The sequence below is a fragment of the Mobula birostris genome, chromosome 5 (assembly GCF_030028105.1).
Source record: "Mobula birostris isolate sMobBir1 chromosome 5, sMobBir1.hap1, whole genome shotgun sequence".
NCBI classification, from domain to species: Eukaryota; Metazoa; Chordata; class Chondrichthyes; order Myliobatiformes; family Myliobatidae; genus Mobula; species Mobula birostris.
This window is the reverse complement of record NC_092374.1, coordinates 83,219,552-83,247,310: the sequence shown is the minus strand read 5'-3', so window position 1 is coordinate 83,247,310 and position 27,759 is coordinate 83,219,552. Positions and strand designations below refer to the sequence as shown.

The 27,759-nt window shown below is 47.5% G+C and overlaps 2 non-coding genes across 2 annotated transcripts; both read left to right on the top strand.

Annotated features, from left to right (window-relative positions):
* The first annotated feature begins 798 nt into the window (after positions 1 to 798).
* On the top strand, positions 799 to 871 carry trnak-cuu (transfer RNA lysine (anticodon CUU)). Its single transcript has one exon. It is a non-coding gene; the product is annotated as a tRNA-Lys (tRNA).
* Positions 872 to 7,337: 6,466 nt separating this feature from the next.
* trnak-cuu (transfer RNA lysine (anticodon CUU)) lies at positions 7,338 to 7,410 on the top strand. The gene has a single exon. It is a non-coding gene; the product is annotated as a tRNA-Lys (tRNA).
* The last annotated feature ends 20,349 nt before the right edge of the window (positions 7,411 to 27,759 follow it).

Sequence of the window (27,759 nt, the reverse complement as noted above, 5' to 3'; positions counted from 1 at the left end):
ATTCCAGCGTCTCCTGTCAAATGTGCCTCTTGTTTACACCTTCTCAGTCCGTTCATCCACAAAGACAGAAACACTCCGATACCTTCTCACATCGCACACAAACTCTGTCTCTCACACTCTGTCATGAGCCCTGCGAACCAGTGCGGCGAGCCTTAGTGCGTTCGGCTCCAAAGTTTCCTTGCAGGCAGTCACCGTAAATAGAAAGAAACACAACGGAGTCAGTGAAAAACCGCACACAGCACAGACCGACCAACAACCAATGTGCAAAAGTCAGCAAACTATGCAAATATAAAAAGAGAAAAAAAAATAAACTATAAATATCGAGAAGGTGAGATGAAGTGTCCTTGAAATTGAATCTTTCGGTTGTGGAATCGGTTCTGATTTACGGTTTACGGTTGTGGAGTACTAACTGTTCCTGAACCCGGTGATGTGGGCCTTGAGGTTCCTGTTACTTCTTCCTGATGGCAGCAGCAAGAAGAAAGCATGGATTCGATGGTGGGGTGGGGAGGGGTGTCTCTGCTGATGGATGCTGCTTCCCTGCGACAGCACTCCTCGCAGGTGTGCTCACTGGAGGTAGGATTTTACCAGTGATGGTCTGGACTGTATCCAGTAACTTTTGTAGGGTTTGCATTGAAGGGCATTTTGTAGTTCCATACCAGGCTGTGGTGCAACCAGTCAATATAATCTCCAGGACGCATCTATAGGCTTTGGTCAGCTGTAGACTATAAGCAAAGGGTACTTAATCAATTTTGCCCCCAACTTTGCGACAAGGATGCAAAGAAGTGAGGACCTTTCGGAGCCCGGCTAGCTCAGTCGGTAGAGCATGAGACTCTTAATCTCAGGGTCGTGGGTTCGAGCCCCACGTTGGGCGATGCTTTCTTTGACTGCCTCTGCGGAAAATCCCGGCTATCGCCCGCCTACCTAACTTTCCTCGACCAAAAACGTGATTTTATTGCGATACTGCAATACGTATATGTCACCGTATACTCCCCTGAGATTCATTTTATTGCATGCATTTTCGGGAAAATAAGAAAGAAATATAATACAATTTATGATAAACTGTACATAACCAAAGACGGTCACTAAACCAATATGCAAAAAGACAACTTTTGCAAATAAATAAATAATGCTGAGAACTTGGAGTCGTTGAAAGTGAGCCTGTAGGTTTTGGAATCAGGTCAGCGTTGGGGTGAGTGAAGTTATCCACACTGATAGTTGCTGAAGAATCAGGAGCCTGATGCTTGCAGGGTAACAACTCTTCCTGAACCTGGTGGCGTGGGGGCAGCGACAAGAGAGCATGGCCTGGGTGGTGGGGTCCTTGATGATACTTGCTGATTCCTTGTGGCAGCGCTATTTGTAGATGTGTTCAATGGTGGGGAGGGTTTTGTCTGTGATCGACTGGTCTGTGTCCACCACTTTTTGGTAGATCTCTCCATTCCTCAGCATTGGTACAGTTACCCCCCAACAGATGCAGTTTGACCACTTTTGTTTCTTCCGGGTTCCATTTCGGCAGCATCCTGACTCCAGACCATCCGGACTCTCCCCAGAATTCAAGTCCTCCAGTCACAGCGACACCTCGTGAAACGCTCTGCTCCCTCTACAGTTCAATGACGTAATGTCTATAGTATGACAACGGGAATTGGACGTAACATTCCCGGTGCTGTCTGACCAATGTCGTCACAACACTTGTACACAGATGCATCTGCGGTGAACGTTGCATCGAAATGCTGGCATCTATAAATTTGCTGATGATAGAAACATTATTGGCAGAATTTCAGCTGGTGACTAAAGGGCGTACAGGAGCGACGTAAACCATTTCGTCGAGTGGTGTCGTAGCAACAACCTTGCTCTCAACATCAGCAAGACCAAAGGGCTGATTGTGGACTTCAGAAAGGATAAGGCGAGGGAACGCAAAACCAATCCTCATAGACGGATCAGAAGTGGAGAGAGTGAGCAATTTCAAGTTCCTGGGTGTCAATATCTCAGAGGACCTGACCTGGACCCAACATATTGATGCAGCTGTAAAGAAGGCGAATCAGCGGCTATATTTGATTAGGCGTTTGAGGAGATATGGTTTGTCAACTAAAACAGTCGAAAACTTCTACAAACGCACTTTTACAAATGTACCGTGGAGAGCATTCTGACTGGCTGCATCACTGTCTGGTGTTGGGGGTGGGGGGGGGGTTAGCTACTGCATAGGATCGTGATAAGTTGCAGAAATTTGTAAAATTAGTCAGCTCTATCATGGTTTCTAGCCTCCACAGTATCCAAGGACTCTTCAAGGAGCGGTGTATTAGGAATGCGGCGACCATGATTAAGAATCCCCGCCACCCAGGACATGTTCTCTTCATAATGTTACCGTCGAGGAGGTACAGAAGCCTGAAGGCACACACTCAGCGATTCAGGAACAGCTTCTTCCCCTCTGCCATCCGATTGCTAAATGGACATTGAACCCACGAACACTACCTCACTGCTGTTTTTATTTCTGTTATTTTGCAGTACTTATTTTAATGTAACTATTTAATAGATATATTGTACATGCCAGGGCATCAAAGGGTCTGGGTTAAAAACAGGGGAGTGGGGATGACTGGAAGAATTGTATCAGCCCATGATTGAATGGCGGAACAGACTCGGGCCGAATGGTCTATTTCTGGTCGTATATCTTATGGTCTCCTGTACTTAATGTAACTCCGTTTTTTCTCTATATTTATTTATCATATATTCCATTGTATTACTGCCGTAAAGTTAATAAGTTTCACGACGCACGTCGGTGATATGAAATCTGGTTTTGATTATTGACCACCGACGTTGCATGCCGCCTTCTGGCACAGTCAGCTAGAGACTCTTAATCTGAGGGATGTAGGTTCGAGCCCCGCGTTGAGAGCAACTTCCTTTAACTTCGAATAGATTAAAACTACCACCGTGGATTCCGGTTAATTGTGCCATTGGATGATCGGGGCAGCCGCTTATTTGGAGCAACTCCTGAAGAACAACAAAAAAAAAAATCCAAAAAATAGCCAGGGTTCCCTTTGTTTTAGATAGGATAAGATAAAACTGTTTATCCCGAATGAAATTATTGTTGCAACACACATCAAAGTTGCTGGTGAACGCAGCAACCTAAAACCTCACCAGCCTCCGCGTCCAACATATTATTCTCCGTAATTTCCGCCACCTCCAACGGGATTCCATCACAAAGCACATCTTTCCCTCCCCGCCTCTCTCTGCTTTCTGCAGGAATCGCTCCCTACGCGACTCCCTTGTCCATTCGTCCCCACCCCCACCCCCAATCCCTCCCCACTGATCTCCCTCCCGGCACTTATCCTTGTAAGCGGAACAAGTGCTACACATGCCCTTACACTTCCTCCCTTACCACCATTCAGGGCCCCAGACAGTCCTTCCAGGTGAGGCGACACTTCACCTGTGAGTCGGCTGGGGTGATACTGCGTCCGGTGCTCCCGATGTGTCCTATATATTGGCGAGACCCGACGCAAACTAGGAGATCGTTTTGCTGAACACCTACGCTCTGTCCGCCAGAGAAAGCAGGATCTCCCAGTGGCCACACATTTTAATTCCACATCCCATTCCCATTCTGACATGTCTATCCACGGCCTCCTCTACTGTAAAGATGAAGCCACACTCAGGTTGGAGGAACAACACCTTATATTCCGTCTGGGTAGCCTCCAACCTGATGGCATGAACATCGACTTCTCTAACTTCCGCTAATGCTCCACCTCCGCCTCATACCCCATCCGTTATTTATTTATATACACACATTCTTTCTCTCACTTTCCTTTTTCTCCCTCTGTCCCTCTGACTATACCCCTTGTCCATCCTCTGGTTTCCGCCCCCTCACCCCGTCTTTCTCCCCGGACCTCCTGTCCCATGATCCTCTCATATCCCTTTTGCCTATCACCAGTCCAGCTCTTGGCTCCATCCCTCCCCCTCCTGTCTTCTCCTATCATTTTGGATCTCCCACTCCCCCCCTCCCACTTTCAAATCTCTTACTAGCTCTTCCTTCAGTTAGTCCTAACGAAGGGTCTCGGCCCGAAATGTCGACTGTACCTCTTCCTAGAGATGCTGCCTGGCCTGCTGCGTTCACCAGCAACTTTGACGTGTGTTGCTTGAATTTCCGGCATCTGCAGAATTCCTGTTGTTTGAAATATTGTTACACACACAAAATGCTGGCGGAACGCAGCAGGCCAGACAACATCCATAGGAAGAAGCACAGTCGACATTTCGGGCTGAGACCTCTGCAGTCTCACATTCTGTGGTCGCCTGGACACGTGGTCTGTAATCCAGGACATCATGGAGTATCCACCTGCATCTCCGTGAGTTTACTCCGTCGTAAACAGATCGTATGGTGTTAAAAACACTGGAGAAATGAAAGAACATGATTCTCACAGAGCTGCCTGGCTCATCCACATGGGTGTAAGCCCGTTGAAGCAGGAAGATAATGGCATCCTCAACTCCAATGTGTGGTTGGTAAGCAAACTGCAGGGGACCAGTGATGGGCTTGCGATGGTCCGCAGGTGTGTCAGGACCAGTGTTTCTAATGATTTCATAACATGTGTGGTCGGTGCCACTGGTCTATAGACACTGGGCGTGGTGGGGCATGTTCTTTGGGTGCTGGAACTAGAAACATAGAAACATAGAAAACCTAGAGTACAATACTGGCCCGTCGGCCCAAAAAGCTATGCCGAACATTTCCCTACCTTAGAACTACCTAGGCTTTACCCATAGCTCTCTATTTTTCTAAGCTCCATGTAGCCATCTAGGAGTCTCTGAAAAGACCCAGTCCTTTCTGCCTCCACCACGGTTGACTGCAGCCTGTTCCACGCACTCAGCACTCTCTGCATAAAGAAAAACTTACCCCTGACATCCCCTCTGTACCTACATCCAAGCACTTTAAAACTATGCCTTCTCGTGCTAGCCATTTCAGCCCTGGGGAAAAGCCTCTGACTACTCACACGATCGATACCTCTCATTATCTTGTACACCTCTATCAAGTCACCTCTCATCCTCCGTCGCTCCAAGGAGAAAAGGCCTAGTTCACTCAACCTCTTCTCCTAAGGCATGCTCCCCAATCCAGGCAAGATGCTTGTAAATCTCCTCTGCACCCTTTCTATGGTTTCCATTGTCCTTCCTATAGTGAGGTGATTAGAACTGAGCACAGTACTCCAAGTGGGGTCTGACCAGGGTCCGATATAGCTGCAACATAACCTCTCAGCTCTAAAACTCAATCCCACGATTGATAAAGGCCAATGCACTGTATGCTTTCTTAACCACAGAGTCAACTTGCCTATCTGCTTTGAGTGTCCTATGGACTTGGACCCCAAGATCCCTCTGATCCTCCACACTGCCAAGAGTTTTACCATTAATACTATATCTGCCATCATATTTGACCTACCAAAATGAACCACCTCACACTTATCTGGGTTGAAATCCATCTGTTACTTCTCAGCCCAGTTTTGCATCCTATCAATATCCCATTGTAACCTCTGACAGCCCTCTGTTGTAGGGTGGATGAAATCAGTGGAGAGACAGAGTCACTGGTGGATACAAAGCAGCTTCTGTATTCGACACAACAAGGTACAGCAGGCATCATACGGACGGTGACGCTTTCGTTAGAAAGGTCTGCTAGCCCAATGTGGGCTCGATATTCATATGCTAAACACAAAGGTAATCGCAACTTGAAGAAGTATGGACAATGCATAGACAATGCTTCCTTTTGAAGCTGCATACAAAACATCACACCTTCTGACTTCATCCTTTCCTTCCGACGCCAACATGTCTGGGTTGGTATACACAGCCTTTAGGAATGCAAGTTAAACCCACAATACGTTTATTGGCATTTCACGTGCTAATATAGAAGACAATTAATATTTATAAAGTATAGATAATATTGTTTTCGAAACTACAGCATCTGGTCAAACTACGGCGCCAGAAGCATCTGCTATTCACACCTTTTTAGGAAGCGCATTGTTGTGGTCTCAATCTGCAGTACTTTGTCAAATAGAAGTCTGGTGGCCAAAGTAATTTAAGTGTAAACAAATCATCTACTATTCTACCCAAAAAACTCACTCTAACACCTTCCACACTATCTTGCCATGGTCCAGTCTGTGAAGTCCGCATTCCAGTTCACGGTCTGATCCATCGACCCTTGCTCCAGGTTTTCCTGTCTACCCTGTTTCTGTTCCTGTTGAGCACTAATTGAGGCAGCTGATTCTCGTTGGGGCTGGCTGCATAAATACCTCCAGAGATCAGGGCGTGGCTGCTGGATTGTTCTTGTCCTTACTCCTTGTCTCCCTTCCCCTGCCTTCTGTTTCCCCGCCTGAAGCCCTGCCTTGTCTTGCTGGTAACTCTCGCCTCGCCGTAAGTTCTTGTCTTGCCTTGCATTGCCTGAAGCCTTGCCTTGTCTTGCCGGTAACTCCTGCCTCGTCTGAAGTTCTTGACTTGCCTTGCATTGCCTGAAGCCTTGTCTTGTCTTGCTGTTAACGCTTGCTTCGTCTCGCTTGAAGTCTTGTCCTGGAGCCACCCTGTACCTAGCTCCCTTCCTGTCCCTTGCCTCCACCGGGTAAGTCAGGCCGTCTTGCTGTTACCCTATGGTTCGTTCTGTCCCTTCCTGCCCCTTGCCTCCGTCGGGTAAGCCAGGCCGTATTGCCGTTACCCTACGGTTGGTTCTGTCCCTTCCTGTCTCTTACCTCCATCGGGTAAGCCAGGCCGTCTTGCCGTTGCCCTACAGTTGGTTCTGTCCCTTCCTGTCCCGTGCCTCCGTCGGGTGGAGATCCGCGCCCTGCCCAGGTGATCCGCGCCCTGCCCAGGAGTACCGCACTCTGCCCAGGAGGAGCTTCAAGACCCCAAGCCTCAAGCCTCTAGTCTCAAGCCTCACCACAAGCCTCTAGTCTCCAGCCTCGCCTCAAGTCTCTGTTCTCCAGCCTCGTCCTGCCAGCCAGCCAAATCACGTCCTTGCCTAGTTCTGGGGTCTGAGCCAGAGCAAGACCAAGGTTCTAGTTCCTTGTCCAGTCTCTGGCTCGGAGCCCAAGCCCTGGCTCCTAGCTCTCCTGTCCAGTCCTGTTCCGAGTTCTTGGTTTTCGTGTCCATGTTCTAGCCCTCACCCTGTATCCTAGTGATGGACTGGACTGTACCCAGTAACTTTTGTAGGGTTTCCATTCAAGGGGATTTTGTGGTTCCATACCAGGCTGTGATGCAACCAGTCAATATAGTCTCCAGGACGCATCTATTGGCTTTAGTCTGCTGTAGACTATATGCAAAGGGTATTGAATCAATTTTGCCCCCAACTTTGCGACAAGGATGCAAAGAAGTGAGGTCCTTTCGGAGCCCGGCTAGCTCAGTCGGCAGAGCATGAGACTCTTAATCTCAGGGTCGTGGGTTCGAGCCCCACGTTGGGCGTTGTTCTTTTGAACTTCTTCCGTCTACCTCTTTTTACCGGCTAGCTCCCCTCTATACATCTTCTCCAGATGAAAGTTCTCGGCACAAAAACGTCGTTTGTCAAATAGACAAAGTTAGATTCATTTACTTGCAGATATTTAAAGGAAAATAAGGAAATACAATATAATTTCTGAAAAAAACTATACTTAATCAAAACCTGACAAACAACTAATATGCCAAAGAAGACAATTTATGCAATGACGTAAGTATTTTTTTCTGAAATAATGAGTGGCGCAGTCCTTCAAAGTGAGTCTGTAGGTTTTGGAATCAGGTCAGAGTCAAGGTGAGTGAAGACTGGATCTCGAGCCTGAGGCTTGCAGAGTAATAACTGTTCCTGAACCTGGTGGCGTCGGGCCTAAGGCTCCTGTACCTGCTCCCCGATGGCAGCAGCGAGAAGAGAGCGTGGCCTGGATGGTGGGGTCCTTGATAATACTTGCTGATTTCTTGTGTCAGCGCTACTAGTAGATGTGCTCAATGGTGGGGAGAGTTTGTCAGTGATGGGCTGGTCTCTGTCCACCATATTTTGTAGATTTCTCCATTCCTGGGCATTGGTACAATTACCCCCCCCCCCCACACCCACACACACACACACACACACACACACACACACACACAAACGCTGCTTCACTGTTTTGACTCTCCCTATAATTTAATTCCCAGCGTCACCCATGTGAAACTTTCTGCTCCCTCGCCAGTTCAATGTGATGTCTATAGTATGATAACGGGAATTGCATATAACATTCCCGGAGTGGTCTGACCAATGTCCAGTGCTGTTGTACGGTGACATCACAAAACTTATACTGTACACAGATCCATGTCCAGTGAACGTTGCTTTGACACGATCCACGACAGCTAGTTCAGTCGATAGAGCATGAGATTTTTAATCTGGCTAGTCGAGGCGCATTGCTCGCTTCCCCACCTTGACGCCCGCGACTCCCAAATCATTTTCCAATTCCCTCCAATCCTCTGTTGTTCACACATAGGGCTGTGCCTCCCAGGACACGGCAGCTCTCACACGAACACGTGCACGCCTACACATGCGCCGGGACATATTCTCCCCACACACAAACGCAATCACATACAGACGGACACAAGCATCCACTTCAAGCCACTGTCTCCAAGTGAGCAGCAGACAAAATTGGCAAGGATGTTGCTCGGACTCCGGTGGGGATGTGGAGTTACGTCTACACCAAGGGAGGTGTAAGGAGTTCCTTCCCTCCGCTAGCCTGCAGGTCACCCTGGGGCTTAAACTCCCTCCCTCGATCAGGGTCACTTGAACCCATGGGAGTAGGTGGTGGGTGGTGTACGAGCAGCTGGTACATATCACAAGTCTGGTTATGTGACCACTGACGCCAGGCAGACAATCTCTGAAGAGTATTGATAATGGCTGGGGTCACCCGTCTTGTAAAGACACTGTCCGGAAGAAGGCAATGGCAAACCACTTCTGTAGAAAAAAATGCCGTGAACAAAGGAAAGACCATGATCGCCCACGTCACACGACACGGCACACAACGAAAGAACGATTAGGCTAGGGTTAATAGATAGATAGATAGATAGACATACTTTATTGATCCCAAGGGAAATTGGGTTTCGTTACAGTTGCACCAACCATGAATAGAGTATAAATATAGCAATATAAAACCATAAATAATAATATGTAAATTATGCCAGATGGAACTAAGTCCAGGACCAGCCTATTGGCTCAGAGTGTCTGACCCTCCAAGGGAGTAGTTAATAAGGCTTCGAAGGGACGGAAGGGCATACTTCCTGCCGTATCGCTAAATAAATAAACTACTTAAACTAGTAAATGATTTCCAAAGTGAAACAATCCATTCTGCCGACAGAATGTCCATATCCCTCCATTTTCTGCACATCTATGTAGCTGTCTAAGCTCCCGGTAAACGCCTCTATCATATTTGCCTCCAATGCCACAGACAGATAGACAGACAGATACAGACACACACACACACACACACACACACACACACACACACACGACTGATAGGCAAACACAGACACGCAGAATATACGCACACAGACACAACACACACGCACAGCAACACAGCAACACGCACAGACATACACAGTCACGCACACAGCAACACACACACACACACACACACACACACACACACACACACACATACAACACACACATTCAGACACAAACATACACGACGCGCACACGAAAGCATAGACACACACATGCACACGGACACACTCAGAAACACAGACACAAGCACGCACAAATACAGACATATGCATACACAGAAACACAGACACACACACACACATACATACAAACACATACACAATACACATACAGAAATACAGAAACACCGATGCACATACATACACAGAGACACCAGAGACATACAAGACACACACATATACAGACAGAGCACACACGCACACACACACTCACATACACACACACACACACACACACACACACACACACACACACACACACACACACACACAGATGTGATCTCCGTCACAGTCACCTTCAGTGACACATACACATGGGCGCACGCACACACGTACACAAACACACTCTTGGCAGCATGCGTACAGTCAGCCACTTACACCCATTCTAAAAACACAAGCGAGGGCAGCCCCTATATTCCGGTGTAACACGCCAGATGCTGGAGGAACTCAGGAGGATTTTGGAAAGAGAAAAGTTCAGTGAACGTTTTGGGTGGAGACTCGACGCTCGTTTTAGCTCCAGCAGGCTCTGAGCACGAACACAGTCACGGGAATTACAGGAGAGAGTGAAATTCAAACCTGTCGGGATGCTTCGTGTGTTGGCGCTATAAATTATCGTCACTGGACACTGAGTCAGAAGAGGGTGTAGATGCTGGCAGTCCCACCCTCGTCCAACCCGCTGCCCTCCAACCTCTCTCTGTCAGAGTGAAGGTGCTATAGTGAGGCTGGTTTCCGCGTTTCGTGTGCAACAGGCGGTAATATTGTGAGGGAGATCGGTGTGAATGAGTGTGTGTGTGTGTGTGTGTGTGTGTGTGTGTGTGTGAGTGCGAGTGTGTGCCGTTTCCCAGCCAACACATCCTCTCACGCTTACCTATATGGAAAGTCTTACCGTTTCTCACAGCAGCTCTGATACAAGCACTCCTCTCCCTGGCGCACAATTGGCAGCCGAGGCGCATCGCACGCTCCCCCATCCCCTGACGCTGCGACGCCCAAAGCATTTTCCAGTCCCCTCCAATTCTCTGTTGCGCACTCACAGGACTCTGCTCTCTCAGCACACGCACACGCACACGAACACGCCTACACAGGTGCCAGGACATACTCTCAACAGACGGAAACACCCACTTTGGTCCACGTCCCCCGGAAGTGGGGAGCAAACAAAATTGACAAAGATGTTGCTAGGACTCGGGTGTCGGGTGGAGACACGTCACTTCCAGAGGAAGTGTAAAGCGTTCGTTCGCTCCTCTAGTCTGCAAGTCACCCTTGGCAAGGTGTAGCATCTGCTAAGACCCCTCAGGTGGCCAGCAGGTTGTGGATGGTACTATGAGCAGCTGGTGCAGATCACAAGTCCTGGTTATGACACCAGGCAGGCAATCTCTGAATAGTATTGGTAATGGCTGGGGGTGGCATATTCGTTCGGGTCACACGACAGGCCACATAATGATAATGATGCCTCTTGGACAGGAGAGCTCGCGTCATAAGGAAAGGCTGCAGAGGCTGTCGCCAAGAGATGGCAGGTGCTGGACCGCTGACCAGACAATAATCTGCAGCAGGAAGTCGGGAACATCTGTATAGGGAAATGACCAGTCGACTTTTCGGGAGGAGACCATGCATCTGGGCTGACAGAGGGGTGAAAGTGGTCGGTATAAACAGGTGAAGGAAGTGGTGGACTAAGAGAAGGTGGAACTCCTGGATTGAGGGAGGCAGAGAGGTACTACATAGGTCTACAAAGAAAGTGACCCATGAACCCACGACCCTGACAATAGGGGCCTCACGCTCTACCGACTGAGCTGTGAGAAGGAGTCAATTCCTGAATCATTGCCTCGGTGAGGGAAAGGGGGCAGGAAACTGAACAAAAGAGTTTTATGAGCATGCGCGCGCACACGCGCTAATGTACACTCTTCAACACAGAGCCTCACACAGACACGCACTAATGAACACTCTTCAAAGCACAGAGCCTCACACAGACACACACTAACACAGCCTCACAGAGACACACACTAATGTACACTCTCCAACACACAGTCTCACACAGACACACACTAATGTACACTCTCCAAAACACAGCCTCACACAGACACACACTAATGTACACTCTCCAAAACACAACCTCACACAGACACGCGCTAATGTACACTCTTCAACACAGAGCCTCACACAGACACGTACTAATGTGCACGCTTCAAAACACAGAGCCTCACACAGACACGCACTAATGTACACTCTTCAAAGCACAGAGCCTCACACAGACACACACTAATGTACACTCTTCAACACACAGCCTCACACAGACACACACTAACACAGCCTCACACAGACACGCAATAACACAGCCTCACACAGACATACATTAATGTACACTCTCCAACACAGCCCCACACGAGCACACAGTCAGGAGCACAGACACGCAGACGTCACCTACACACACGCACACCCACTCCCACGCGCACACGCTGCCAATTCGACGCGATACCTGGAAACGAATAACAGGTATGAGATTGGGTCAGGCGGAAGGGGAGTGGGATGCCTCTTGTTCCGAGTCACTGACCGACAATAGTAGTGCGACCCTCGAGTCGAATACTATGTTGCCTTCCAGTTTCCAGCTGGTGACTAGGGACTTCCAGACCTCACAGTCCTGTACCCTTCGCTATCTCCTGATCGTCACGGAATGTATCGGGGATGTTAGGATGGATTCCGTTAAATTAGAATGCCTGTGAGTGATCTTGTTTAATGTGGGGAAACGTTGCGCGAGTATCTATCTAATCTATCTATCTATCTATATGTTTGAGATGCGGCGCGGAACAGGCCCTCCCGGCTCTTCGAGCCGCGCTGCCTAGCAATCCCCCGAGTATTATCCCGGGACAATTTACAATGAGCAGTTAACTCACCAACCAGTACGTCTTTGGACTGTGAGAAGAAACCGGAACACCCGAAGGAAACTCACGCGGTCACGGGGAGAACATATACGGGGTTTGCTAACCACTACGCTACCGCACCGCTACCGCACGGTCCTTGACAGACCGGGGTCAGGGACCGGTGGCTTGGAGTACAAGACCGAGGACCGCTCACGCTGGAGATATACCCCACCTTCACTGCCGTTCTGATGCGTCATCATCCTCCGCCAGCTCCACCGATGACCTCTTGACTGGATCACTCTTCCTCTGGAACCTACCCCACTGACCTTAAAGCCAAGCTTCTTACCAGAAACTGAGAGTCGGATTGGCGAAACTCCAGATAGCATCGCTCTGGTGATCTCAGGAACTCGCAAGTCTCCCCGCTACGACAAGGTGAAGAAAAGACAGCGGAGAAGACAGTGTACTCAGCAATGCCCATCACTGTGCAATGGAGTAACGCGATTTATTGCACCAGCACAACAATAAAATTCCATCCCGCATCATGAAGATAAAATCGCCACTGACAGGAACTCAGAATCAAAATCAGGTTTAATATCACAGGCATGAGACATGAAATTTGATGTTATACAGTAGCAATACAATGCAATACAAAATAATAAAAACTGTAAACTACAGTATATATATTTGTAAAAATTAAAATTAAAAATGGTGCAAAAAAGTGAAAAAAGTAGTGAGTTAGTGTTCACGAGTTCAATGTCCATTCAGATACGTATCTGATGACAGAGGGGAAGAAGCTGAACCGAATCGTTGAGTCTGTACCTTTCCCCTAATGGTAGCAATAAGAAGAGGGCATTTACTGGGTGATGGCGGTCCTGAATGATGGATGCCGCCTTTATGAGGCATTGCTCCTTGAAATGTCCCAGATGCCGGTGGGGGGCGTGGGGGAGAGGGGCGGGCAGTGCCCATGTGGGAAACAGGCAGAGTTTACAACTTTCTGCAGCCCTATGCTGTGCCCCCTCCCTATGCCAGATGGCGACACATCCAGTTAGAATGCTCAACACTACATCTGTAAAAATTAACGAGCTTCTTGATGACATATCAAATCTCTATAAGACCATAAAATATAGGAGCAGAATTAGGCCATTTGGCACATCGAGTCTGCTCTGATATTTCATCAAGGCTGATTTAATTTTCCTTTCAATCGCTAATCTCCTGTCTACTCCCCGAGTTTTTCATGCCCTGATCAACCAAGAATATATTAACCTCTGCTTTAAACATTCAAACGGCCTCTACAGCTGCCTGTGGCGACGAATTCCATAGATTTGTCACTCTCTGGCTACAGAAATTCCTCCCCATCTCCGTTCTAAAAGGATTCCCCTCTATTCTGAAGCTGTGTCCTCTGGTCTTAGTCTCTCCTACCATAGGAAACATCCTCTCCACATCCACTCTATCGAGGCCTTTCACCATTTGATAGGTTTCAATGAGGTCACCCCTTATTCTTCTGAATTCTAGTGAATAGAGGCCTAGAGCTGTTCAACACTCCTCATATGACAAGCCGTTCAAACCTGGAATCATTTTCGTGAACCTCCTTTGAAGCAGTTACAGCACATCCTTTCTTAGATAAGGTGCCCAGACTGCTCACAATACTCCAAGTGACGCCCCACCAGTGCTTTATGAAGTCTCAACATTACATCCTTGCTTTTATATTTCAGTCCTCTTGAAATGAATGCTAACATCTCATTTGCACAGACTCAACCTGCAAATTAACCTTTAGGGAATCTTGCACAAGAACTCCCAAGTCCCTTTTTACCTCGGATTTTTATATTTTCCCTCCATTTAGAAAATATTCAACCCTTGCATTTCTTCTACCAAAGTGCATGACTATACACTTCCTGACACTGTATTCTATCTGCCATTTCTTTGCCATTCTCTTAATCTGTTTAGGTCCTTCTGTAGCCTCTCTACTTCCTCAAAACTTGCTGCCCTTCCACCTATCTTCATATTGCTTCAGTTCGACCATCCAAATCATTGACATATGACATAAAAAGAATCAGTCCCAACACAGACCCCGTGGAACACCACTAGTCACTGGCAGTCAACCAGAAAAGGTTCCCTTTATTTCCACTCTTTGCCTCCTGCCAATCAGCCACCGCTTTATCCATGCTAGAATCTGCCCTGTAATACCATAGACTCATAGCTCGTTAAACAGCTTCATGTATGGCACCTTGTCAAAGACCTTCTGAAAGTCCAAGTACAGAACATCAACTGATTCTCCTTTGTCTATCCTGCTTGTTATTTCTTCAAAGAATTCCAACAGATTTGTCAGGAAAGACATGTTGACTACAGCCTATTTTATCATATGCCTCCAAGTACCCCCAAACCACATCCTTAATAAAAGACCCAACATCTTCCTAACCACTGAGGTCAGACTAACTGGCCTATAATTTTCTTTCTTCTGTCTCTCGCCCTTCTTGAGGAGTGGAGTAATATTTTTAATTTTCCAGTCTTCTGGAACCATTCAGAATCTAGTGATTCTTGCAAGCTCATTACTAATGCCTCCACAACCTCTTTCAGAACCCTGGGGTGTTCACCATCTGGTGCAGGTGACTTGTCTACCTTCAGACCTTTCAGTTCCACAAGAATCTTCTTTCTAGTAATGGTAACTTCATACACTTCATGATCCCTGACTCCTGCAACTTCTACCATACTGCTAGTGCCTTCCACAGTGAAGACGGACACAAAATAATTATTCAGTTCGTCCGCCATTTCCTTGTCCCCCACCGTACCTCCCCAGCATAGTTTTCCAACGGTCTGATATCCACTCTTGCCTCTTTTACACCTTATGTATCCGAAGAAATTTTTAGCATCCACTTTAACGTTATTAGCTAGCTTACGAGGGGTGATTGATAAGTTCGGGCCCTAAGGTAGAAGGAGTCAATTTTAGAAAACCTAGCACATTTATTTTTCCTACATTTACACACTTAGTTCAGTGGTCGTGGAGCATACGGATCCCTTCTTTGTAGAAGTCGACGTCTTGGACCTCCAGACGTGGTCCACAGCAGGGGTGATTGTTAAGTTCGTGGACTAAGGTAGAAAGAGGTGTTATTAACTTCAAACTTTCTGCATTTTCACTCAAAGAGTTGAACTGCACGTGCATGTAACAACAGCTGTATAACTCATCTCCTTCTACCTTAGGCCATGAATTTATCAATCACCCCTGCTGTGGAGCACTTCTACAAAGAAGGGATCCGTATGCTCCATGGCCGCTGGACTAAGTGTGTACATGTAGGAGGGGACTATGTTGAAAAATAAATGTGCTAGGTTTTCTAAAATTGACTCTTTCTACCTTAGGCCTCGAACTTATCAATCACCCCTCATACTTTCGTATTCCATCTTTACCTTCTTAATTATTTTTTAGTTGCCTTCTGTTGGTATTTGAAAGCTTCGCAATCATCTAACTTCTCCCTATTCTTTTCTCTGTTATATACCCTCTCTATGGTTTTTATGTTGGCTTTGACTTCTCTTGTTAGCCACAGTTGTGTCATCTTGCTTTAGAATACATCTTCTTCTTTGGGATGTATATATCCTGTGCCTTCCGAATTCCTTCCAAAAATTCCATCCATTTCTGCTCTGCCGTCATCCCTGCTAGTGTTCTTCTCCAATCAATTCTGGCCAGCTCCTCTCTCATGCCTCTGTAATTCTCTTTCCTCCACTGTGATACTGATACGTCTGACTTCAGCTTCACCTTCTCAAAATTCAGGGTAAATTCGATCATACTATGATCACTTGCCCCGAAGGGTTCTTTCACCTTAAGTTCTCTAATCAATTCACGTTCTTTGCACAACACCCAGTCCAGCATAACTGAGCCTCTAGTGGGCTCAGCCACGATATGCTCTAAAAGGCCATCTCGTAGGCATTCTAGAACACTCCCCCCCCCCCGCCTTGGAATCTAGCGCCAACTTGATTTTCCCAGGTACCTGTATATTGAAATCCACCATGACTATTGTAGCATTGCCCTTTTGGTATGTATTTTCTATCTCGTGTTGTGATTTGTAGACCATATCCTTACTGCTGTTTGGAAGTCTGTATATAATTCCCATCAGGGTCTTTTTACCCTTGCAGTTTTATAGCTCTATCCAATACCTTCCGACCCTATATCATCCTTTTCTATTGTTGTGTCTTCATTTTGTACCAACAGAGCAACGCCACCTCTTATGTCTTCCCGCCTGACCTTTTGACACAATGTGTAACCTTGGACATTAAGCTCCCAGCTATAGTCTTCCTTCAGGCATGATTCAGTGATGCCTACAGCATCAACCATGCCAATCTGTAACTGTGTTACAAGTTCATTACCTTATTCCCTATATTGCATGGGTTTAAATAAAACACCTGTAATTTACCCTTTTCGATTTTGTCCACCATTTACGTTGCAACGCATCCTCTTGACTGCAATTTTGCCCGATCATCAGCCTCTCTCGCTAGGAGTCTCACCCCACACAGCCTCTGTTTGTAAACCAGCTACCTCATCTTCAGCAGAATCACTCCGGTTCCCTTTCTCCTGCCAAATTAGTTAAAACAACACCAGAACAAATCTAGTCAACCTACCGCAAAGATATTGGACACCCTCGGGTTCAGGTGTAACCTATCCCTTTTGTACAGGTCATAACTTCCCCAGAAGAGATTCCAATGATCCATAAATCTGAACCCCTGTCCCCTGCACCAGTTCCGCAGCCACACGTTCATCTGCCAAATCATCCTATTATTACCCTCACTTGCACGTGGCACAGGCAGCAATATACCCTGGAGGTCCTGTTTCTCAGATTTCTACCTCGTTCCCTAAACTCTCTCTTCAAGCCATCCTCACCTTGTCTACTTATGTCATTGGTGACAATACGAACCAAGACCTCGGGCTGCTCACCCTCGCCCTTGAAAATGCCACGGCCTCGATCCGAGACATCCTTGATTTTGGCAACTAGGAGGCAACTACCATCTGGGTGTCTCTATCGCGCCCAGAGACCTAGGACTGAAGAAGGAGGAATCTGACTAAGGAATCTCCTATCAACACTGCGGTCCATCTTCACCTCTCTGCTCTTCTGAGCCACAGCACCAGATTCAGTGCCAGAGACCCGGTCACTGTAGCTCCCCGCCCCCCCCCCCCCGGTAGTTTGTCACCCTCAACACTATCTGAATTTGTATACGTAATACTGAGGGGAACAGCCACTGGCTGTGCATCTCCCCTCCTTCTCTTAACAGTTATCTATTTACCTGTCTCTTGCAATCTGGGGGTAACTACCTCCCTGTAGTTCCTGTCGATCACCTCCTCATTCTCCCGAAGGTCATCGAGCTGCAGCTCCAGTTCCTTAAAATGTCCTCTCAGGAGCTGCAGCTCTGTGCACCTGGAGTATTTATGCCCTTGTGCTTTCTGTTGAAGCTTGCCAAGTTTATTTTGACCGGCTCAGGTTTTCCGGGTACTGTGATTATTTAAAGCGGATTAGCGCTTATCGCGGCTCCTTCTGTTGAGAATGATTCGTCTCACGGTGTCGTTTGGTTGTCATCGATGTTCTGTTGGAATTCCCACGAATAAACTCTTGTTTTTGTCTCTACGTAAGAGTCTGTCATTCCTCCAAACCTGGGCCTGGGTTCAGCTGTTGCCGACGCTCACCGTCTCTCTCTCTCTCTCTCGCACGCTCTGAGAATCACTCGGACACACGGACTCACACTCACTGACAGTCACACACAGGGAAACCCTCTCATACTTTCACACAATCACGGCGTCCTTCAGCCACGGACTCATTTTGACACACACTTACACTTCTTATTTCTCTCTTGTATTACACAAACAGGCGCACGGGCACAGACTCAAAGATTCACACACACGCAGGCGTAATCTCGCACCATGTAAGTAGAAGCGTCTCGGCACTAAAAGTTGACTGTTCATTTCCATGGATGCTATCTGACCGGCTTAGTTCCTCCAGCATGCTCTGACCACGAAGTCTCTCACTCCTGTATCTTCATCCTGACGGCGGTAGCAAGGAGGGAGCATGGATTAGATTACGAGGGCCCTTGATGATGGATGCTGCTTTCCTGCAACCATGTCCTTGTAGATGTGCTCAATGTCGGGAGCGCTTTACCAATGATGTTCTGGACTGTATCCATTAATTTTTGTAAGCGTTTCCGTTCAAGGACATTGGTGGTCCCATAACAGGCCATGATGCAAACAGTATATTGGCCTCTTCCACACATCTATAGATGATGTGTTTTAGATGACACGGAGGAGTTTATAATCAATGTTTTTGCTCGCAACACCGTGACAAGGAATCAAAGAACTGAGGTCCTGTCATGAGATTCTTAATCGTGTGTTCGAGCCCCAAGTTGAGCGAGGTTCTCTTAAACTTTCTGCTGCCTCTGGGGGAAATTTCCAGTCTTTCCTCTCTCCACCTCTTTTAACCTCTATCTACTTTTCCAGATAAAAGGCCTCAACCCAAAACATCTACCGTCAAAGCAAGTGAATTTGTTTTTAGAGTACAGTACGTATATATGTCACCGTTTACAGGTACTACCCTGAGATTCATTTTCTTGCAGGTATTTACAGGAAAATAAAGAAATATAATATAACATATAAAAATCTGAAGATAAAGTCTCACAAACGACCAATGAGCAGAAGAAGATAATTTATGCAAATGAAAGAAATAAACACTGGGAAAATGAGTTGTGGAACCTTTGAAAGTGAGTCGGTAGGTTTGGAATCAGTTCAGTGTTGAGGTGAGTGAAGTTACGCGCAGTGGTCAGGAGCTGATGATTGAAGGGTAATAACTTTTCCTGAACCTGGAGGACGATTATTATCTCATACACACACGCGCGCGCGCGCGCGCGCACACACGCACACACACACACACACACACACACACACACACACACACACACACACACACACACACACACACACAAACACACACACACAGGAAATGCTGGGAACTACAATGTGAGACATTGTAAAGGGTATTTACAGTCATTGGATACGCTCTGATTTCCAATAATGCCGCTGCTCAGAAGCCGGGAGAAACTGTCTCGCGCTTTGGCGACAAGTGGAGATGCCGGAGAAAGGCTGCGGGGTTGTTGAGCAGGGAAGAAACCTGGCGGAGGACATCGGCGATCTCCAGTGTTCTGTGCCGAGACGCTGCTGAGACCCGCCGTCAACTTGACTGAGCGGGGACTTGACAGCGCCGCTGTGGTGCGGGTTCGGATCTGTAGCCCCGGCTGGCTTGTATTGCCAGTTTCCTTTCTCCTTTCATACCAGACACTGTGTCGGAGCTCCGAACTGCGCAGGGAAACTTAACCATTTCCTGTCCCCCACACTGAGACAGGTAATCAAGAGACGAATTCCGAGCTCATTCGGTAGGGCATGAGACTCTTAATTTTAAGGTCGTGGGTTCGAGCCCCACGTTGGGCGCTCTTCCTTAACTTCCCACTGCCGTGTCAAACCCCCTCCCGACCCAAATCAGTATTCGCCTGTTTCAACAAACTTCCTCTCCCAGGAGAACAGAGCACTCACTGGCAGCCAACGCGCACTTCACTCTCACCCCCCCCCCCCCACCCCCCGCCCCACCACTGAGCTCCTTCTCCGTCCCGACGCCGCAGAGCTGGCGTTATTTTGCAATCCTTGCCATCTCACTGCTGTTCACACTTAGGGTTTTGCTCATCGAATACATGGTGGTCTGACACGCACACATGCTGGGACATACTCTCACTACAAACAACACACGCATAAAGACATCAACACACCCGCTTTAATCCACACCTTCTCGAAGAGCTTTCTCCCTCATCCCGCATCCTCCTCCCTCCCTAATGCTCCCCACTACCTCTTCTCTTCTCCTTCCTAGTATTGCTGCAGGGACACGTAGTCTTGCCTTCACACACTCCACCACTGTTACGATTCGGAATGCCTCCCATTCAATCGCTAGACCGCATTTCGGGAAAAATGATCGTTTGCCTGTCCCCCTCCGGGAGCGAACCCGCGGAAAGCATCTGGCCCAGATGGGGTACCTGTCCCGGTACTAGAGACCTGCACTGATCAACGGGCTGGAGTGCTCACCGATATCTTTAACCGCTCGCTCCGGCAGTCAGAGCTACCCGCCGGCTTCAAGCAGAAACAACGAAGGGACAAGAAAATACGAAGTATTTTGCTCAGTCGGTAGAACATGAGATTCTTACTCCCCACGTTCGGCGCAGCTCTTTGAGTAAACTAAATCTATTTACAGGGGCAGTTTATCGTGAGGAGCGGGATCAACAGAAAACACTTTCACAAACCGGAGGCCGATTCGTATCTCACTGAGGGTACACATGTTTTCACAGTCTCTACATCATTCAGGCACAGATTCACAGTTGGACACGCACGTTGTCTCTCGTTTAACACAAAACACAACCTCAAACTCCATAATTCGCATGGAAGTAATCCCGCGCAATAACACATGAAGAGTTCCGATAAGGAAGACCCGCTGCCTCCCGTCTGAAACAAACTCGCACAAGTTACGTATAGAAAAGCCCTTCCCACTATTGAGCACATCTACAAGGAACGCTGCCACAAGATATCAACATTGATCAGCAAGACCCCACACCACCCAGGCCATGCTCCTTTCTCGCTACTGCCACCGGGAAGGAGGTATAGGTCCCGTACCGCCAGGTTCAGGAAAAGTTGTTACCCTACAACCACCAGTCCCCTGAACCAACGTGGATAACTTCACTCACCTCAACACTGAACTGATCCAGAAACTATAGACTCAGTTTCATGGTCTCTGCGACTCACATTCTCAGCATTCTTTATTTATTTCTCTGTTATTTCTTCTTCTTCTTACGATTATTATTTAGTTTCTTTCTGTATTTGTACATTGTTTGTCTTCTTTCACACAACCGTTGTTTGTCAGTAGTTGTGTGCAGATTTTTAATCGGTATATCTTTGTTCTTCTGTGAATGCCAGCAAGAAAATGAATTCAAACAACAGGAATTCTGCAGATGCTGGAAATTCAAGCAACACACATCAAAGATGCTGGTGAACGCAGCAGGCCAGGCAGCATCTCTAGGAAGAGGTGCAGTCGACATTTCAGGCCGAGACTCTTCGTCAGGACTAACTGAAGGAGGAGTTAGTAAGAGATTTGAAAGTGGGAGGGGGAGGGGGAGATCCGAAATGATAGGAGAAGACAGGAGGGGGAGGGATGGAGTCAAGAGCTGGACAGGTGATTGGCAAAAGGGGATACAAGAGGATCATGGGACAGGAGGTCCGGGGAGAAAGACAGTGGTGGGGGGAACCAGAGGATGGGCAAGGGGTATAGTCAGAGGGACAGAGGGAGAAAAAGGAGAGTCAGAGAAAGAATGTGTGTATAAAAATAAATAACGGATGGGGTACGAGGGGGAGGTGGGGCATTAGCGGAAGTTAGAGAAGTCGATGTTCATGCCATCGGGTTGGAGGCTACCCAGACGGAATGTAAGGTGTTGTTCCTCCAACCTGAGTGTGGCTTCATCTTTACAGTAGAGGAGACCGTGGATAGACATGTCAGAATGGGAATGGGATGTGGAATTAAAATGTGTGGCCACTGGGAGATCCTGCTTTCTCTGGCGGACAGAGCGTAGCTGTTCAGCAAAGCGATCTCCCAGTCTGTGTCGGGTCTCGCCAATATATAGAAGGCCACATCGGGAGCACCAGACGCAGTATATCACCCCAGCCGACTCACAGGCGACTCACACCTACGTTCGCAATCAATCACAGATTTAAATGGTCCGGAGACAAGGGACGGGCCGGTTCAGCTGGCTGTTCCGTGAGATTTACTGGTTTCTGCTGAACTGCGGCTGCAGTGTCCGACTCTGGACTCACTCCTTGCTTTTACTATTACGATTTGTTATTTCTTATACAGTATGTCTCTCTCTGCACGTTTGAGGGTCTTTTATTTAATGGGTTCTGCTGGGTTCCTTTGCTATGTGGAAGCCTGTAAGGAGAGGAACCTCAACGTCGTGTCAAGTAAACAGACTTGGAAAAAAATTGTACTTTGAACTTTTACTTTCACACTCTCCATCATCCAGGTACAGATTCCCTTGGCAAATACTTACACTCCCTCCCTGTCACACACAAATATGAACAGCCACAAACGGCAATTCCCACCTACCAACTGTATCTCACACAAAAACATATAGACAGTTCAAATCATCTCGCTGAACCAACAAGTTCGCACAGTTCTGAATTGCCATTACTTTCAGGAATCTCGCTCTCTCTCTCTCTCTCTCTCTCTCTCTCACACACACACACACACACACACAAACACACACACACTCACTCTCTCTCTCGCTCACTCACACTCTCATTCTCTCTCTCACTCTCACACGCTCACACTCACACACACAACATAGAACATAGAAATCTACAGCACATTACAGGCTCTCCGGCCCACAATGTTGTGACGACCATATAACCTACTCTAGAAACTGTCTAGAATAGCCCTGTTTTTTCTAGGCTTCATGTACTTATCTTAAGAAGCGCTTAGAAGACCCTATTGTATCCACTCTACCACCATTGCTAGCAATGCATACCATGCACTCACCACTCTCTGTGTGAAAAACTTACCCCTGACATCCCCTCGGTACCTATTTCCAAGCACCTTAAAACTATGAGCCCTCACGTTAGCCATTTCAGCCCTGGGGAAAAGTCTCTGGAAATCTACATGATCAATGCCTCTCATCATCTTGTACACCTCTATCAGGTCACCTCTCATCCTCCTTCGCTCCAAGGAAAAATAGCCGAGTTCACTCAACCTATTCTCATAAGGTACGCACTCCAATCCAGGCAACATCCTTGTAAATCTCCTCTGCACTCTCTCTATAGTATCCACATCCTTCCTGTAGTGAGGTGACCAGAACTGAACACAGTACTCCACGTCGGATCTGACCAAGATCTTGTATAGCTGTTGGAGAGTTGGAGAGATCGTGACCGGGGAAACAGTGGGAATGTGCAGGCGAATTTAACCATGTCGTACCTCCGCAATGACGAAGGGTCCCGGCCCGAAACGTCGACTGTACCTCTTCCTATAGATGCTGCCTGGCCTGTTCCGTTCCACAAGCATTCTTCTGTTTGTATTGCAAGAAATTAAAAGGTGACTTTCTCTCAGAGCCCGGCTTGCTCAGTCAGTAGACAGGGGCAGCGTGGTGCGGCGTACAGGCTGCAGTCATGCTGCCGAGCTCTGTTGTGGTCGACCCAAGATTCCGATGGACTGGAGGAATCTGGACTTTATACATGCAAATTGTGTGTAGTTATATTTCTACTGATATTCTGTATAGACTTGTTGTCAGGACTGCGCCTCAGGCGGCGGTGTCATTGGGTTTGGGGGCGTTTGGTCCGCTGAGTTCCATCCGGGGCAATGTACAGTTTCGAGGCCGGATCCCTTCCCCACCCCACCCACAGTTCTCTCGGTAGTAGACGGGCTCTGTCGCGATCAACTGTGGATTGATGGCGCGACTTTTTGACTCTTGTATTGTGTGATTGCGATACGATTTGTGCTTGGTGTTGTGTGTTATTGTTGGCACTGTTTTGCACCGTGACCGCGGAGTAACGCTGTCTCGTTTGGCTCTGTTTATGAGTATTCATGTGTGGCTGAATGATAATTAAACTTGAAATTGAATTGAACTAAATCTGACGTATTGGAAAGGACAAACTATTTCCCATTAAACCGCTGCCAGGTCCCTGATTTCTGAAGGCGTTTCCAATGATCCCGCTGCTCAGAATCTGCCTCGGACTTCGTGAAGGAGGAGATTTTTTTTTGGTTTAAATACGAGATGAAATTTATTTATAATAAAATATTTACAAGAATAAACCGTGCAATACCTTTTCATTCTTACATTCATAGACATTGTGTTACGTAGTGTTCTATTATATTTCCTAAAACTAACAGCACTGTTGCTACTCATGTTATCGCACTGTGCATTGGCAATGTCGGAATCCAAGTGCAGAAGAAAGACAGACTCCGATGTAGAGATGGCGACGAGAATTTATTCGTATAATTCCAATAGAACAACGGTGGCTCGGCCGAGCGACACCATGAGAAGTATCCCTGTCAAGCTAGGATCCCACGATTAGCACTAATCAGGAATCCGCTTAAACGATAAAAATAACAAGGAATCCCCGAGGCTATCAAAATAAACTTAACAAGCTGAAACAGAAAACACCAGGAGACCGTATTATGAAGAGCAAGTCGCTTGAGAAAAACACAAGGAACTTTAAACGATTAATGACTCCAATTAAACAACAATTAACCAATCCAGGTGCTCTAAAATCTCAGAGCCCAACGCCCTCTGGCGTCCCGCACAAGTCGGAAGAGCTTATTACACATGTGGCTCCCTGGGGTGGTAAATACGCCAATAATTGAAGGGCATCTCAGTGCGTTGGCAGAACAAGGACTTTCAGGCAGAACAACGGGCATCCATCATGGAATTGATAACCTTCCAGCGTCTCCCTTAGCGATTTCCTGCTCCCTTGACTTAACGGGCCAGGAAGGCAAGGACGTCCATAACGGGTACAGGTGGGATGAACACGTGCGCCGTGATCAGACCTTCCTTCTGGGTGGGGATAGTGACGAGAGGCTGCGTCTTCACCAGCGGCGGCAGCACCTCTTTCTCCTTCTCCGCAGAAAACCACGGCTAATGCAAGGTGTCAGGGTGGAGATATGTCTTTACCAAAGGAGCTGTAAGGCGCTCCTTCCCTCCGCTAGCCTGCAGGTCACGCTTGGACAAGGTGCAGCACCTGTTTAGCCCCCCATCAGGGTCACGTGAAGCCATAGGATCAGGTGATGGATGGTCGTACGAGCAGCCAGTGCACATCACAAGTCCTGTTTATGTGACCACTGACACCAGGCAGACAATCTCTGAAGAGTATTGATAATGGCTGGGGTCACCTGCCACTAACCAGAAGAAGGCAATGACAGACCACTTCTGTGGAAAGAAATTGTCCAGAACAATCACAGTCATGAATACTATGATGGCCCACATCAGCGCCACACGGCACGTAATGACAATGTTGATGAATACCAGGGGTGACAACTTTAAGGTGGTTGGAGTGAAGTACAGGGGGGAAGTGACAGAGGTAATTTTTTTTTTACATACACAGAGAGTAGTGTTTGCGATCTTGAGGCAAATTAAGATGAATAAAACCCCAGAGCCTGACCACGTGTTTCCTCAGGCCCTACGGGAGGCCATTGTAGCAATTGCCGGAGTCCTAGCAGAGATATTTAAATCATTCCTGGCGATAGCTGAGGCACCAGAGGATTGGAGGATAGCCTGTGTTGTTCCACTGGATAAGAAGGGATCTGAAAATAAACCGGGAAATTATAGGCCGGTGAACTAACATCAGCAGTTGGAAGATAATTGAAAGGTATTTTAAGGGACCTTAGATAGGTTCAATAAAGTAAAGGCATCCGTTAGTCTTGCGAGACCATGAATCTGTGCCTGGAAAGTCTTCACTCTCCAGGGCGCAGGCCTGGGCAAGGTTGTGTGGAAGACCAGCTGCAAGTCTCCCCTCTCCACGCCACCGATGTTGTCCATGGGAAGGGCATTAGGACCCATACAGCTTGGCACTGGTGTCGCCGCAGAGCAATGTGTGATTAAGTGCTTTGCTCAAGGACACAACACGTTCCCTCGGCTGGGGCTCGAACTCACGACCTTCAGATCGCTAGTCGAATGCCGTTCAATAGGTACATTTAAAGTCAGAGAAATGTATACAATACACATCCTGGAATTCTTTTTCTTTGCAAACATCCACGAAAACAGGGGAATTTCCAAAGAATGAGACGGTTAAACGTTATAACCCCAAAGCCCCTCTGCTCCCCCGCCCACGCACAAGCAGTAGCAAGGCAACGACCTCCCTCCCTCACTCCCACCGGCAAAAAAAGCATCGGCGCCCCCCACCAAGCATTCAAACGTACAGCAAAGCATCAATAAAGACACAGACTTGCAGTACCCCAAAAACTACTCGTTCACCCGATAATTGACATACAATGGGCTCTCTCTCCCTAATAAGGGGGAAAGAGGTGTTCCGTTTCACATGGACTGATTAAGGATAGTCAGCATGGCTTCGTGCGTGGTAGGTCATGTCTAACCAATCTCATAGTTTTGTTTTCGGGGAAGTTACCTGGAAAGTTGATGAAGGCAAAACAGTGGAGAGCGAATAAACTCCTCTCCGACTTCCAGCCGGATACGGGAAAAAAACTCGATCCCTTTTCAAGGTAGTGATAACTTACACGACTTCAGCAAGGCATTTGACAAGGTCCCGCATGGCAGGCTGGTCAAGAAGATTCAGTCGCTCAGCATTAAGGTGAGATAGTAAATTGATTTAGACACTGGCTTCGTGGGAACAGCCAGAGTGTGGTAGTACATGGTTGCCTGCCTGACTGGAGGATTGTGACTAGTGGAGTGCCCCAGAGATGGGTGCTGGGTCCTTTGGTTGCTTGTCATCTTTATCAACGTTCTGGCCGATAATGTGGTTAACTAGATTAGCAGATTCGAGGATGACACCAAAATTGGGCGTGTATTGGGCGAGGTAGGCTATCATGGTTTGTAGAGGGATCTGCATCAGCTGGAAAAAATGGGCTGAAAAATGACGGATGGAATTTAATATAGACAAGTGCGAGGTGTTGCACTTTGGAAGGACCAGCCAAGGTAGGCCTTACACAGTGAACGGCAGGGCAACGAGGAGAGCGGTAAACAAAGGGATCTAGGACTACATGTCCATAATTCATTTAAAGTGGCATCACATATTAGGGTCATAAAGAAAGCTTTTGTCACGGTACTGATCGTTTATTCCCTAGTTTCCTCTAATTTCCTTTGATTGTGCCACGCTTCTGGACGTTAATTTCCCAATTGCTTCTAATTTTCTTTGATGACGGCACACCTGGTTTCCCTCAGGACCTGCAGTATAAAAACCCCGGCGTTACAACCGCTAGTTGCCAGATCGTTGGTCTTTTTCCTGTGTGATAACTAACGTTTCCCGCCCACTTAGAACCGTTTGTTCTAAGTTTAGCTCCGAGTCAAGGCTCCCCCGTTTGCTGTTCGGCGTTTACGCCCGTGTAAGCATCATAACTCAATCTCCGTGCCGATGTCCTGCAGTTGGTTTCCCCTCACTCGCTACGTTCCATGGTAACAGCTTTTGGCACATTAGCCTTCATAGATCCAGAAGTGAGTACAGGATCTTATGTCGAAGTTGTATAAGACATCGGTGAGG